The sequence below is a fragment of the Hyperolius riggenbachi genome, chromosome 3, assembly GCF_040937935.1.
Source record: "Hyperolius riggenbachi isolate aHypRig1 chromosome 3, aHypRig1.pri, whole genome shotgun sequence".
NCBI classification, from domain to species: Eukaryota; Metazoa; Chordata; class Amphibia; order Anura; family Hyperoliidae; genus Hyperolius; species Hyperolius riggenbachi.
In genome coordinates this window covers 325,247,782-325,263,359 of record NC_090648.1, presented here as the reverse complement: position 1 = coordinate 325,263,359, position 15,578 = coordinate 325,247,782, and positions in this window count along the sequence as shown.

Genomic DNA, 15,578 nt, shown 5'->3' with positions numbered 1-15,578 from the left:
GATTAGAAAGGGCGATGAATGGAAGACGGCCTTTAACACGCCCGACGGGCATTAAGAGTACCTAGTGATGCCCTTCGGGCTGTGTAACGCCCCGGCTGTCTTTCAAGAACTAATTAATGAGGTATTCAGGGAGGTGTTGGGCAAATTCGTTCTAGTATACCTAGATGACCTACTTATTTTCTCAAACAACCACTCTGAGCACAGAACACACGTCAAGTTTGTACTGGACAAATTAAGGCAGAACATGCTTTACACGAAATTGGAGAAATGCATCTTCAAGGTAACATCTGTCACCTTTTTGGGGTACATAATTTCCACCTCGGGCCTGTCTATGGATCCTGCCAAGGTCTCTGCTGTTCTGGAATGGCCTCAGCCAGTAGGATTAAAATCTCTTCAGAGATTTTTAGGCTTTGCTAATTACTATAGAAGGTTCATAAAGGGGTACTCCACTGTCATTGCACCCCTCACCAGTCTCACTAAGAAAGGGGCAGATACTACCCATTGGTCTCCAGAAGCTCTACATGCATTCTCCACTCTGAAAGATTTGTTTTGCTCTGCACCCATCCTGAGACACGTTGACACCTCATATCCCTTTATTGTTGAAGTGGACGCCTCGGAGGTCGGGTGGGGGCTGTGCTGTCTCAGCCGTCAGGGTTGCAGGGTAGATTGCATCCATGTGCCTATTTTTCTCGTAGGTTCTCTCCGGCAGAGAGAAACTACGACATAGGCAACAGGGAGCTTCTGGCCATTAAATTAGCCTTTGAAGAATGGCGTCATTGGTTGGAAGGAGCAGAACATACGATTACAGTTTACACTGATCACAAGAATTTGGAATACATCGAGGGAGCTAAAAGATTGAGCCCCCGTCAGGCTCGGTGGTCATTGTTTTTCTCGAGGTTCAGATTTGTAAATACGTAAACTCCGGGTAGCAAAAACATTAAGGCAGATGCTCTGTCCAGATGCTTTGAGCCAGAGACAGCACAGCCCTCTGCCCCAGAAACCATTATCCCGCCGAAATTGGTGCTAGCAACTACAGAGACTTGGAAAGACTGGACAGAGACTTTAAGTCCCTTTCAGCAGGACGTCCCGGAGGGAAAGCCCGAAGGGGTTATGTTTATTCCACTGCCGTTCCGTCTTCAGATTTTACAGATGTTCCACTCACACAAAAATGCGGGACACCCAGGGGCCTCCAGAACTCAGGATCTTGTTTCCAGGTGTGCATGGTGGCCTTCTCTGGCATCAGATTGCAAAGAGTATGTTAGAGAGTGTGTGGTGTGTGCAAAAAGTAAGCCCTCCCGGCTGGCACCTGTGGGAACGTTGCAGCCCTTGCCCACCCCGAGTGAGCCATGGACCCACTTGTCCATGGATTTTGTGGGTGAGCTTCCCCGGTCTGAGGGCATGTCGGTCATTTGGGTGGTAGTCGACCGCTTCAGTAAGATGGCCCATTTTGTGCCCTTGAAAGGACTCCCCTCGGCCCAGGAATTGGCCGATTTGTTCATCCTCCACGTTTTCCGATTGCATGGCATTCCAGAAAACATAGTGTCAGATCGGGGAGTCCAATTTGTTTCTAGATTCTGGAGGGCATTTTGTCACCAAATGGGCATGGAACTGTCATTTTCGTCGGGCTACCACCCACAGACCAATGGTCAGACGGAGAGAGTCAATCAGTCATTGGAACAGTTTTTAAGGTGTTACGTTGAAGAAGCGCAAAATAATTGGGTCAAGTTTTTGCCCTTCACAGAATTTGCGCACAATAATTTGAAAAGTTCTTCCTCGGGATTCTGTCCATTTCAGGTAGTGACTGGGAAGTTGCCTAAGTTCTCCCCATTGCCAGTCGCCTCCACTCCGTTTCCAGCTCTGGAGGCCTGGCAAAGGTCATTTGAAGACACTTGGTGGATCGTGAAAAATAATTTGGAGAAGGCATTTCAGAGTCAAAAAGGTCAAGCTGACAAAAAACGTTCCTTAGAGTGGAAGTTTCAACCAGGAGACTTAGTCTGGTTGTCCACACGTCACTTGACCCTGAAACAGCCCTCAGCCAAGTTGGGCCCCAGGTTTGTGGGTCCATTTCGAATAACTAGGAAGATCAACAATGTTACTTATGCCATTGATCTTCCTGCCAGCATGCGTGGCGTAAGATCCTTTCATGTATCCCTGCTTCAACCAGCAGTCCATGTGGGTCCCACTCCTCCTCCTCCTGTGATGGTAGATGACCAACCTGAGTACGAAGTAGAGAAGATTTTAGACTCACGTATAGTTCAGAACTCAGTACAATATCTGGTTCATTGAAAAGGGTATGGTATTGAGGAGAGAACATGGGTACCTGCGTGTCGCATGCATGTGGACAAGTTAAGAAGGGAGTTCCACGCATTGCATCCTGAGAAGCCTGGTAGGAGCTGTCCGGAGTCCACTCCTCAGGGGGTACTGTGAGGAAACGCAGAAAAGCCGCCGCAAGTGCTCAGTATGAGGCGGCTGTTTCCGCGTCCAACATGGCAGCACAACGTGAGGAAACCGCCGCATGCTGCATGGGCAGAGCGGTGGAGTCCGCATTGGATGCGGCGGATTGTGCGCATAACAATGCTACTGACACTGTGGTTGGACGCGGGGAAGCCGCCGCTTGCTTGGAGAGCAGCGCGGCGGCTCCCGCACCCGAATCAGCGGATACTTTGCAAAACATGTCTGGTGTGGCTGGGACTGCTAGTCCACACAGGTTCAGAAGGACGCGCACGGGCGCTGAGAGGCAGAGCTTATATGACAGCCAGAGAAGAGTCAGCTGACCAAGCTGGTCAGCTGACATTTTCACCACCTTCCATTGGTCCAGCACTTAGAGGTGGCGCTGGAGAGCGCTATAGTATATATACTGGATGCTGGTCATTTCTCTGGCGTCTGGCGTTGCGATCACTACGTGATAGCACTCAGACCTTGTCAGTATCTGTGTTCTAGCTCAGTTTCCAAAGGTGTTGATGATCAAGGAACTCACACCTTAGCGTTAGGAATATTGTATTGTATTATTTGTTATGACCTTCTGCCTGCCTGACCCTTCTTCTGATTCCTGATTCTGTACCTTGCTATTCTGATATCCTGTTGCCAAACTCTGCTCGTTCCTGGACTCTGTATCTGCCTCCTGATTCTGTACCTTGCCATTCTGTTACTCCGTTGCCTACTCTGCCTGTCCATTGGATTCCGTATCTGTCTCCTGATTCTGTATCTGATCTGTCTGTGTGTTTACGACCTGGTTTGCCCGACCTCGAGAACTGACCTTACTGTTAGAGGCAGTTCCCAGATCTGTTAGTGACACCTCCTCTCTGGTGTCACTCTCACTCTGTCCTTCCCACTTCCTGCCTGACTCCTCTCTCAGGAGAGTCCAGGTTAGTGGAAGGAACTTGTCTCTTGTGCAGTACTTGTACTGCCTCGCCCCTGCCCCTCAGGTGCAATACTCAAAGTATTACTGTTACACCAAAACACTCTTATCTCTCAGGTGTCCAGAGGTTAGAATATATATCTGATTATCGGTGATACTGCACATCATCAATAATCGGGTATATTCTGCATTCTCGGTGATACTGCAGATCACCGGTAATCAGACCCTCTCTGTGTTACACCGATCGTTACAGAACGCCAGACCAAAATGCAAATGGACGCACACACTGACCGTCTGGGCGCACTTGCCACTTCGGTGGAAAACATCAACCAAGTGCTGGGTAGTCACAAGACTATGATTGACGCCTTATCTGGTTCTTTACAAACCCTCCAGACGGCAGTGGACGAGGTGCGATCCCCTCCTAGCTCTGACATACGTTTGCCTGTACCTGAGAAATTTTCTGGTCACAGATCTGACTTCCGAAATTTTAGAAGTAGAGTGTTATCTTACTTTGAGTTGAGACCCCGATCTTCTGGGAATATGGCCCAAAGGGTCACATTTATTAAGACGTTGTTATCAGGCGATTCTCAGACCTGGGCGTACAGTCTGCCCACCGGAGACTTAGCCCTCACCACAGTGGATTAATTTTTTAAAGCTATGGCTATAATTTACGACGACCCGGACCTTGCTGCGACTTCTGAGCGGAAGCTCAAGCTCTTGCGTCAAGGCAAGGGTCCGGTCGAGGATTATGCAGCAGAATTTAGGAGGTGGTCAGTTTCAGCCAGGTGGGACACCTATGCCCTCTTGGATTGTTTCTTATCAGGGTTGTCAGATGAAGTCTCTGATCTTATGTTAAGTCAGCCTGAACCTAAAACAGTCGATGAGGCCATTTCATCGGCCATTTGAGTCGACCGCAGGCTGCGCTATCAGAGGCAGACCCGGGGTAGTAACCGTGTAAAGACGGTGTCTTACGCTGCGCCTCCGGTGACTCCACCTCCTCCAGTCTTGCCTCCACCCGAGCCAATGCAAATTGGTCGGTCGAAATTATCCCAAGTGGAGCGAAGATGCAGGATGTCTGAGCAACTGTGTCTTTACTGCGCAGAAGGGGGTCATAGGGTACGTAATTGTCCTAACAAGTCGGGAAACGCTACCGCCTAGGAGTTGTAGGGGGTAACACCCTAGGCGCACGACTCTTACCCCTAGAGGATAAATGGTTACTTCTTCCTTGTACTGTTACATGGGAAGATAAGACTGAGGTTTCTGAGGCCTTTATTGATTCAGGCTAATTTTATGGATTTCGAATTTGCAAAGAAATTAGGTATTCCGTTCACCCTGGTGAAACCACCCGTTCAGGTTACAGCAGTAGATGATTCCCCCCTGCAAAATAATCATTCTGTGTCTCAGACACCAGAAGTGGAAGTCACTATAGGGGTGTTACATAAGGAGAAACTACACTTTTTTGTATTACACATGACAACCTCCACAGTCATCCTTGGCATGCCATGGTTGCACCTTCACTCCCCACAGATCAATTGGGCCACTGGTCAGCTAACAAGTTGGTCAGATCATTGTGTTCAGCAGTGTTTAGAGAAGGTGACACTGGGCTAAACCAGGATTCATTTGGAGGGTGTACCAGTACAATATTCCGAGTATTCTGATGTGTTCTGTCCCAAGGCTGCAGATAAGTTACCTCCACATCGCTCCTTTGATTGCCCCATCAATCTCCGATCGGGTTGTATGCCCCCTAGGGGCCATCTTTACAACTTGTCTGGCCCAGAGAAAGTGGCCATGCAGGAATACATTCGTGAAAAGTTAGCCAAGGGGTTCATTCGCCCTTCCCGGTCGCCTGCTGGCGCAGGTTTCTTTTTTGTTAAGAAAAAAGACGGAGGCATGCGGCCTTGCATTGATTACCGGGGCCTGAATAAAATCACAGTGAAGAATCGCTACCCATTGCCCTTGATAGACGACTTATTTACGCAGGTTACCGACGCTAAGATTTTTTCAAAATTGGATTTACGGGGTGCATACAACCTGGTGCGGATTAGAAAGGGCGATGAATGTAAGACGGCCTTTAACACGCCCGACGGGCATTAAGAGTACCTAGTGATGCCCTTCGGGCTGTGTAACGCCCCGGCTGTCTTTCAAGAACTAATTAATGAGGTATTCAGGGAGGTGTTGGGCAAATTCGTTCTAGTATACCTAGATGACCTTCTTATTTTCTCAAACAACCACTCTGAGCACAGAACACACGTCAAGTTTGTACTGGACAAATTAAGGCAGAACATGCTTTACGCGAAATTGGAGAAATGCATCTTCAAGGTAACATCTGTCACCTTTTTGGGGTACATAATTTCCACCTCGGGCCTGTCTATGGATCCTGCCAAGGTCTCTGCTGTTCTGGAATGGCCTCAGCCAGTAGGATTAAAATCTCTTCAGAGATTTTTAGGCTTTGCTAATTACTAAAGAAGGTTCATAAAGGGGTACTCCACTGTCATTGCACCCCTCACCAGTCTCACTAAGAAAGGGGCAGATACTACCCATTGGTCTCCAGAAGCTCTACATGCATTCTCCACTCTGAAAGATTTGTTTTGCTCTGCACCCATCCTGAGACACGTTGACACCTCATATCCCTTTATTGTTGAAGTGGACGCCTCGGAGGTCGGGGTGGGGGCTGTGCTGTCTCAGCCGTCAGGGTTGCAGGGTAGATTGCATCCATGTGCCTATTTTTCTCGTAGGTTCTCTCCGGCAGAGAGAAACTACGACATAGGCAACAGGGAGCTTCTGGCCATTTAATTAGCCTTTGAAGAATGGCGTCATTGGTTGGAAGGAGCAGAACATACGATTACGGTTTACACTGATCACAAGAATTTGGAATACATCGAGGGAGCTAAAAGATTGAGCCCCCGTCAGGCTCGGTGGTCATTGTTTTTCTCGAGGTTCAGATTTGTAAATACGTAAACTCCGGGTAGCAAAAACATTAAGGCAGATGCTCTGTCCAGATGCTTTGAGCCAGAGACAGCACAGCCCTCTGCCCCAGAAACCATTATCCCGCCGAAATTGGTGCTAGCAACTACAGAGACTTGGAAAGACTGGACAGAGACTTTAAGTCCCTTTCAGCAGGACGTCCCGGAGGGAAAGCCCGAAGGGGTTATGTTTATTCCACTGCCGTTCCGTCTTCAGATTTTACAGATGTTCCACTCACACAAAAATGCGGGACACCCCGGGGCCTCCAGAACTCAGGATCTTGTTTCCAGGTGTGCATGGTGGCCTTCTCTGGCATCAGAATGCAAAGAGTATGTTAGAGAGTGTGTGGTGTGTGCAAAAAGTAAGCCCTCCCGGCTGGCACCTGTGGGAACGTTGCAGCCCTTGCCCACCCCGAGTGAGCCATGGACCCACTTGTCCATGGATTTTGTGGGTGAGCTTCCCCGGTCTGAGGGCATGTCGGTCATTTGGGTGGTAGTCGACCGCTTCAGTAAGATGGCCCATTTTGTGCCCTTGAAAGGACTCCCCTCGGCCCAGGAATTGGCCGATTTGTTCATCCTCCACGTTTTCCGATTGCATGGCATTCCAGAAAACATAGTGTCAGATCGGGGAGTCCAATTTGTTTCTAGATTCTGGAGGGCATTTTGTCACCAAATGGGCATGGAACTGTCATTTTCGTCGGGCTACCACCCACAGACCAATGGTCAGACGGAGAGAGTCAATCAGTCATTGGAACAGTTTTTGAGGTGTTACGTTGTAGAAGCGCAAAATAATTGGGTCAAGTTTTTGCCCTTCGCAGAATTTGCGCACAATAATTTGAAAAGTTCTTCCTCGGGATTCTGTCCATTTCAGGTAGTGACTGGGAAGTTGCCTAAGTTCTCCCCATTGCCAGTCGCCTCCACTCCGTTTCCAGCTCTGGAGGCCTGGCAAAGGTCATTTGAAGACACTTGGTGGATCGTGAAAAATAATTTGGAGAAGGCATTTCAGAGTCAAAAAGGTCAAGCTGACAAAAAACGTTCCTTAGAGTGGAAGTTTCAACCAGGAGACTTAGTCTGGTTGTCCACACGTCACTTGACCCTGAAACAGCCCTCAGCCAAGTTGGGCCCCAGGTTTGTGGGTCCATTTCGAATAACTAGGAAGATCAACAATGTTACTTATGCCATTGATCTTCCTGCCAGCATGCGTGGCGTAAGATCCTTTCATGTATCCCTGCTTCAGCCAGCAGTCCATGTGGGTCCCACTCCTCCTCCTCCTGTGATGGTAGATGACCAACCTGAGTACGAAGTAGAGAAGATTTTAGACTCACGTATAGTTCAGAACTCAGTACAATATCTGGTTCATTGGAAAGGGTATGGTATTGAGGAGAGAACATGGGTACCTGCGTGTCGCATGCATGTGGACAAGTTAAGAAGGGAGTTCCACGCATTGCATCCTGAGAAGCCTGGTAGGAGCTGTCCGGAGTCCACTCCTCAGGGGGGGGGTACTGTGAGGAAACGCAGAAAAGCCGCCGCAAGTGCTCAGTATGAGGCGGCTGTTTCCGCGTCCAACATGGCAGCACAACGTGAGGAAACCGCCGCATGCTGCATGGGCAGAGCGGTGGAGTCCGCATTGGATGCGGCGGATTGTGCGCATAACAATGCTACTGACACTGTGGTTGGACGCGGGGAAGCCGCCGCTTGCTTGGAGAGCAGCGCGGCGGCTCCCGCACCCGAATCAGCGGATACTTTGCAAAACATGTCTGGTGTGGCTGGGACTGCTAGTCCACACAGGTTCAGAAGGACGCGCGCGGGCGCTGAGAGGCAGAGCTTATATGACAGCCAGAGAAGAGTCAGCTGACCAAGCTGGTCAGCTGACATTTTCACCACCTTCCATTGGTCCAGCACTTAGGGGTGGCGCTGGAGAGCGCTATAGTATATATACTGGATGCTGGTCAGTTCTCTGGCGTCTGGCGTTGTGATCACTACGTGGTAGCACTCAGACCTTGTCAGTATCTGTGTTCTAGCTCAGTTTCCAAAGGTGTTGATGATCAAGGAACTCACACCTTAGCGTTAGGAAAATTGTATTGTATTATTTGTTATGACCTTCTGCCTGCCTGACCCTTCTTCTGATTCCTTGCCATTCTGTTACTCCGTTGCCTACTCTGCCTGTCCATTGGATTCCGTATCTGTCTCCTGATTCTGTATCTGATCTGTCTGTGTGTTTACGACCTGGCTTGCCTGACTTCTAGAACTGATCTTACTGTTAGAGGCAGTTCCCAGATCTGTTAGTGACACCTCCTCTCTGGTGTCACTCTCACTCTGTCCTTCCCACTTCCTGCCTGACTCCTCTCTCAGGAGAGTCAAGGTTAGTGGAAGGAACTTGTCTCTTGTGCAGTACTTGTACTGCCTCGCCCCTGCCCCTCAGGTGCAATACTCAAAGTATTACTGTTACACCAAAACACTCTTATCTCTCAGGTGTCCAGAGGTTAGAATATATATCTGATTATCGGTGATACTGCAGATCATCATAATCAGGTATATTCTGCATTCTCGGTGATACTGCAGATCACCGGTAATCAGACCCTCTCTGTGTTACACCGATCGTTACACTAAGGTGCCAGGACAGCTGTGCCTATAGGCTCCTCTGAGGTAAATCAGGGCCTGAGCTACATTACACACACTCTTTGTGTTTCATTTAATTTTATTATTTCTTTGCCTCTATAACTCTGGACACTCGTGGCTGATTCAAGCCATGAGAATTGAAGGAAAGGAAGACCTGAAGAAGGACGAGACCACCTCTACTGCTTTGCAGAGATTGGATTGTTGGGCTGAATAATTTATTGAACATTTTCCATTTACAATAGGCAATATTCTACTTCAGTTAACGGTTTTATTTTTTATCACATGAAATATTTTGCGACATCAAGCATAGGAGCTTGCATTGTTTATGTATGACTAGAGCATCATTATCATTCACTAGATACAGTGCTACACCGACTAAGTTTCAGATAATAAAACTAAATTGAATTTCTGTATTGAAGCACTTGGAAATCATGGTTGCTTTATGCAGAGAAACATCAGCACAATAGGGGATGTAAATGTAAATATAGTAGTTTCTAGTCTTTCTCTAGTCACATGAAAAATAGATACAGCACTTGCTGGTGGCTTTGGTTACAATACTGTCACCTTCCAACTGAACAATTTATTATATTTAGATAGTCTTGCTCCCTCCATATGTACTTGGTTATTGGACTTCCTTACTAATAGCCCTCAAACTGTCAAACTAGGAAAACAGACATCCTCCACCCATACCCTGAGCACTGGCGTGCCACAGGGCTTTGTATTAAGACCTCTCCTCTATGCACTTTTCACCCATGACTACCAGCCTATCCATACCTAAAACATAATTGTCAAGTTTGCAGATGATACGACTGTCATTGGGCTTATATCAGACAATGAGGAAGCTGCATACAGAGAAGCAGCCCCGTTTCTTGCCCCGTGCGGAGCGTGCCGCCGCCCGGGGCGCTGTTGGGAGGGGGGCGCTATAATGGAGGGGGGAGCCGGAGCCGCGGGGAGGGCAGCCCGACCTCTCCCTCCCTCTCCTCTCCCGGGCGCCCTCCGTGCTCCCCCCTCAGATGCACAGTTCGTGAGCAGCAGGGAAGCGCTGTTTACAACTCACCGGCTGCCTGGCTCCAAGCGCTGCTCTCTCGCCGCTGGTCTCCTCTCTCTCTCTGTATACGTACTGATACACGCTGCTTCCTGTAGCCGGAAGCAGCGTGTATCAGTATGTATACAGAGAGGGGAGACCAGCGGCGAGAGAGCAGCGCTTGGAGCCAGGCAGCCGGTGAGTTGTAAACAGCGCTTCCCTGCTGCTCACGAACTCTGCATCTGAGGGGGGAGCACGGAGGGCGCCCGGGAGAGGAGAGGGAGGGAGAGGTCGGGCTGCCCTCCCTGCGGCTCCCCCCTCCATTATTGGGGGCATCTACCTATCTAACCTATTCTGGGGGCACCTACCTAATCTAACCTACGCTGGGGGGCAGCTGCTAATCTAACCTACGCTGGGGGGCACCTACCTATCTAACCTACACTGGGGGGCACCTACCTAATCTAACCTACACTGGGGGGCAGCTACCTATCTAACCTATACTGGGGGCAGCTACCTAATCTAACCTACGCTGGGGGGCAGCTACCTATCTAACCTATACTGGGGGCAGCTACCTAATCTAACCTACGCTGGGGGGCAGCTACCTATCTAACCTACACTGGGGGGCACCTACCTAATCTAACCTACGCTGGGGGGCAGCTACCTATCTAACCTACACTGGGGGGCAGCTACCCATCTAACCTACACTGGGGGGCAGCTACCTAATATAACCAACACTGGGGGGGCAGATACCTATCTAACCTACACTGGGGGGCAGCTACCTAATCTAACCTATACTGGGGGGCAGCTACCTATCTAACCTATTCTGGGGGCACCTACCTAATCTAACCTACGCTGGGGGGCAGCTGCTAATCTAACCTACGCTGGGGGGCACCTACCTATCTAACCTACACTGGGGGGCACCTACCTAATCTAACCTACACTGGGGGGCAGCTACCTATCTAACCTATACTGGGGGCAGCTACCTAATCTAACCTACGCTGGGGGGCAGCTACCTATCTAACCTATACTGGGGGCAGCTACCTAATCTAACCTACGCTGGGGGGCAGCTACCTATCTAACCTACACTGGGGGGCACCTACCTAATCTAACATACGCTGGGGGGCAGCTACCTATCTAACCTACACTGGGGGGCAGCTACCTATCTAACCTACACTGGGGGGCAGCTACCTAATATAACCAACACTGGGGGGGCAGCTACCTAATCTAACCTATACTGGGGGGCAGCTACCTAATCTAACCTATACTGGGGGGCAGCTACCTATCTAACCTATACTGGGGGGCACCTACCTAACCTATACTGGGGGGCACCTACCTAACCTATACTGGGGGGGCAGCTACCTTATCTAACCTATACTGGGGGGCAGCTACCTAATCTAACCTATTCTGGGGGGCACCTGTCTAATCTAGCCTATACTAGGGGGCACCTACCTAATCTAACCTATACTGAGAGGCACCTACCTATCTAACCTAGGGGGGGGGGGGGGGCGCAATTTTTACACCCTCGCCCTGGGTGCATTTTAGCCTAGAAACTGCACTGCAGAGAAGAAGTTAGGAACCTGACTGCATGGTGCGATATTAACAACCTGTTATTAAATACAAAGAAGACCAAAGAAATTATTCTGGACTTTAGGACCACCAAAAAGACCACTCACCTACCACTAATGATCAATGCAGAGGCTGTGGAGAGAGTTTCCAGCTTCAAATTTTTGGGAGTCACCATCGTTGAGAACCTGTCCTGGGCTGACAATGCTTTAGCTCTAACTAGCAAAGCACAACAACGCCTTTACTTTCTGAGAAAACTAATGAGCTCTAACCTTCCACAGAAGCTGCTGGTAAATTTCTACAGATGCACTATAGAAAGCGTTCTGACCAATTGCATGACGGCCTGGTACAACAGCTGCACGAAGGCTACTAGAGAAGCCCTGCAAGCGAGTTGTTAAAACAGCAGAAGCCATTATCGGCACTGAACTACCATCACTGGAACTTTTGTATAATACTCGCAGCGTGAGAAGGGCCTAAAACATTATCAAGGACAACACTCACCCTGGAAATGCCATGTTTGAGCTCCTACCATCAGGTAAACGTTTTAGATCAATCCGCACACACACAAAAAGACTGAAAGACAGCTTTTTCCCATCCGCCATAAACTTGATTAACTCTGAATCCTCTCTGAAATAATTAACACTGTGTACTAATTGTTTAAACATCTGTAATATCTGGCATACCTGTATAATTTCTTCTCTTCCTTGTTACTATCACTATGTTCCCTATATGCACCGTGGGGTTGTCATGAAAAGTAATTTCATTGTGTTACACAATGACAATAAAGTGAATTGAGTAGTACTGTACAGAAATGTGAAGGGATCTTAAGTGGTGGAATAAGGAGGCTGCTATCTTCTTCCATTATATACCTGTATATCCTGCCAGTTGCCCGTCTGTCATGCTGAGCTTTAGTTGTTTTCGAGTCACAAGCATGCAGCCAGCATAGTCAGATTCAGAGTCAAAGCACTGATCTATATGCTTATTCTTGGTCAGTGACAAGTATTAAGGTGGCCATACACTGGTCGATTTGCCATCAGATTCGACCAACAGATAGATCCCTCTCAGATCGAATCTGATCAGAGAGGGATCGTATGGCGACCTCTACTGCAAACAGATTGTGAACCGATTTCAGCCTGAAACCATTCACAATCTGTGGTGGTGGTGGTGCTGCCGCCGCTCCCTCCCCCCCCCCCCCCCCCCCGCATACATTACCTGCTCCGCCGGCGCCAGTCCCGCTGTCACTGCTTTCTTCTCCGCTCTGGTCTGGTCTCTGGCATGCTTCACGTCTTCCTGCCCGGCAGGAATTTTGAAACAGTAGAGGGCGCTCTATTGTTAAAACTTCCTGCCGGGCAGGAAGACGTGAAGCATGCCGGAGACCAGACCAGAGCGGAGAAGACAGCAGTGACAGCGGGACTCGCGCCGGCAGAGCAGGTAATGTATACCCGCTGTATTGCGTCGGTCATCGGGGATTTGAACGCCGCTATCGACGCACTCCCGACCCGATGGTGACCGATAAAAATCTTCCACACGGATGGGTCGATGGGAATCGACGGGAACGATCGATTTCGGATGGAAATCAATCGTTCTGTCAGCGGTGTGCGCGGCGATTTCACAGCCGTTTCGATCACTGTGATCGAAACGGCTATATATCGGCGGGAAAATCGTTAGGTGTATGGGCCCCTTTAGAGGCAGATCATCAGCACAGAAGTCAGGCAACTGGTATTGTTTATTAGAGAATTTAGATGGCAGCCTCCATATTCCTCTCAGTTCAGGTTCCCTTTAAAGGACAACTGTAACGAGAGGGATATAGAGGCTGACATATTTATTTCCTTTTAAACAATACCAGTTGCCTTGCTGTCCTGCTGATCCTTTGCCTCTAATACATTCAGCCATAGTCCCTGAACAAGCATGCAGCATATCAGGCGTTTCTGACAGTATTGTCAGATCTGACAAGATTAGCTGCATGCTTGTTTCTGGTGTTATTCAGACACTACTGCAGCCAAATAGACCAGCAGGGCTGCCAGGCAACTAGTATTGTTTAAAAGGAAATAAATATGGCAGTCTACATAGCCCTCTCACTTCAGTTGTCCTTTAAAGGGGAACTGAAGAGAGAGCTATATGGAGGCTGTCATGTTTATTTCCTTTTAATCAATACCAGTTGCCTGGCTGCCCTGCTAGTCTATTTCTCTGCAGTAGTACCTGAATAACACCAGAAACAAGCATGCAGCTAGTCTTGTCAGATCTGACTTTAAAGTCTGAAACACCTGATCTGCTGCATGCTTGTTCAGGGGCTAGGGTTAATAGTATTAGAGGCAGAGGATCAGCAGGGCTGCCAGTCAACAGGTATTGCTTAAAAGGAAATAAACATGACAGCCTCCATATACCTCTCTCTTCAGTTCCCCTTTAAGCACAAAAGCTCACACATGATTCATTGTAATCATAAACTGGGATGAGGTTGCATTAATAGTGACTGAATGAGTTGGAAAATATAGAGTTTGAGCTTGTTTAAAGGACCACTATCACAAAAAATTGTAAAAATTAAAATGCATGTAAATACATAGAAATAAAAAGTATGTTTTTCCCCCCCAGATTAAAATGAGCGATACATGTTTCCTACGTTACTGTCACTTACAGTAGGTAGTAGAAATCTGACATTACCAACAGGTTTTGGGCTAGTCCGTCTCTTCATGGGGGATTCTCAGCATGGCCTTTATTCATTATAAAGGCACTCTTATGGCCCGTACTCACGGGCTGCAAATGTTGCCTGTCGCCAGCACACGTGAGCGTGTGGGCGACAGCTCCTCGCCAGGTCCCTCCGCGTACACACGCGGAAGAGGGACCAGCGGCGAGGCGGAAGCTGTCGCCGACGTTCCTCCTCCCTCCGCCGGAAGCTCCATATACTTTAATGGAGGTTGCTGTCGCTAGTCCGCGTACTCACGCGGACTAGCGACAGTTGCGGCGGGGGTGCGGCGGCGACTGTCGCCATGCGATTGAAACTTTCAATCGCATGGCGACATGAGCGACGGGCGACAGTTCGGGGTGCGCGCGCGTGCAACGGCCCATACTCACGGGCGACCTGTCGCCGCAACACGCGCGCGCCGCGTGTTGAGGCGACAAAAGTCCCTCGTGAGTATGGGCCATTTGACAAGGATTTATATTAAGATGCTGGACAGCCTCCCTGCACGCTGCACACTTTTTTAGCAGTTGGACGGAGCAATTGTCATTCACTAAGTGCTTTTGAAAAAAAAAAAAAAAACGGAGAATTTCTCCATGAGGAGATGGGCTAGTTCAAAACCTGTCGGTTCTGTTAGATTTCTACTACCTACTGTAAGTGACTGCAACATGGGAGAAAAGTAATTTATGGCTCATTTTACTTTGGAAGAAATGCACTTCTTATTTATGTGTGTTTGCATGTATTTTATATTTTACGCGTACCACAGGTTGAAAAGCCATGGTCTAGTGTAATGGCCCATACTCACGGGCTACAAAAGTGGCCTGTCACCAGCACACGTGAGCGTGTGCGCGACAGGCCGGCAACAGCTCGTTGCCAGGTCCCTCCGCGTACACACGCGGAAGAGGGACCAGCGGTGCGACGGAAGCTGTCGCCAACGTTCCTCCCCCCTCGTCGGAAGCGCCGTCTATTTGCAATTATGTTGCTGTCGCTAGTCCGCATACTCACGCGGACTAGCGACAGTTGCTGTCGCCAGGCGATTGACCGCGGGCAATCACCTGGCGACATCAGCGACGAGCGACGGTTCGGGGTGCGCGCCCGTGCAAAGCCTCATACTCACGGGCGACCTGTCGCCGCAACACGCGCGCGACGCGTGTTGCGGCGACATTTGTAGCCCGTGAGTATGGGCCATAACACTCCAATCTTTCTGCTGCTCAAGGTGGCTGGAGTGATTCACCAAGCCTCAGTTCTGGGGCAGTGATCTTACCTGAGTATTTAAAATTGACTATCCGTGTCGTGCCTTGTCGCCCACTAAGCAGAGGTGTCCAGTGGGTAAAGACCTCAAGACAGGACCATTTGTGTCTTGCCTTGTCGCCCACT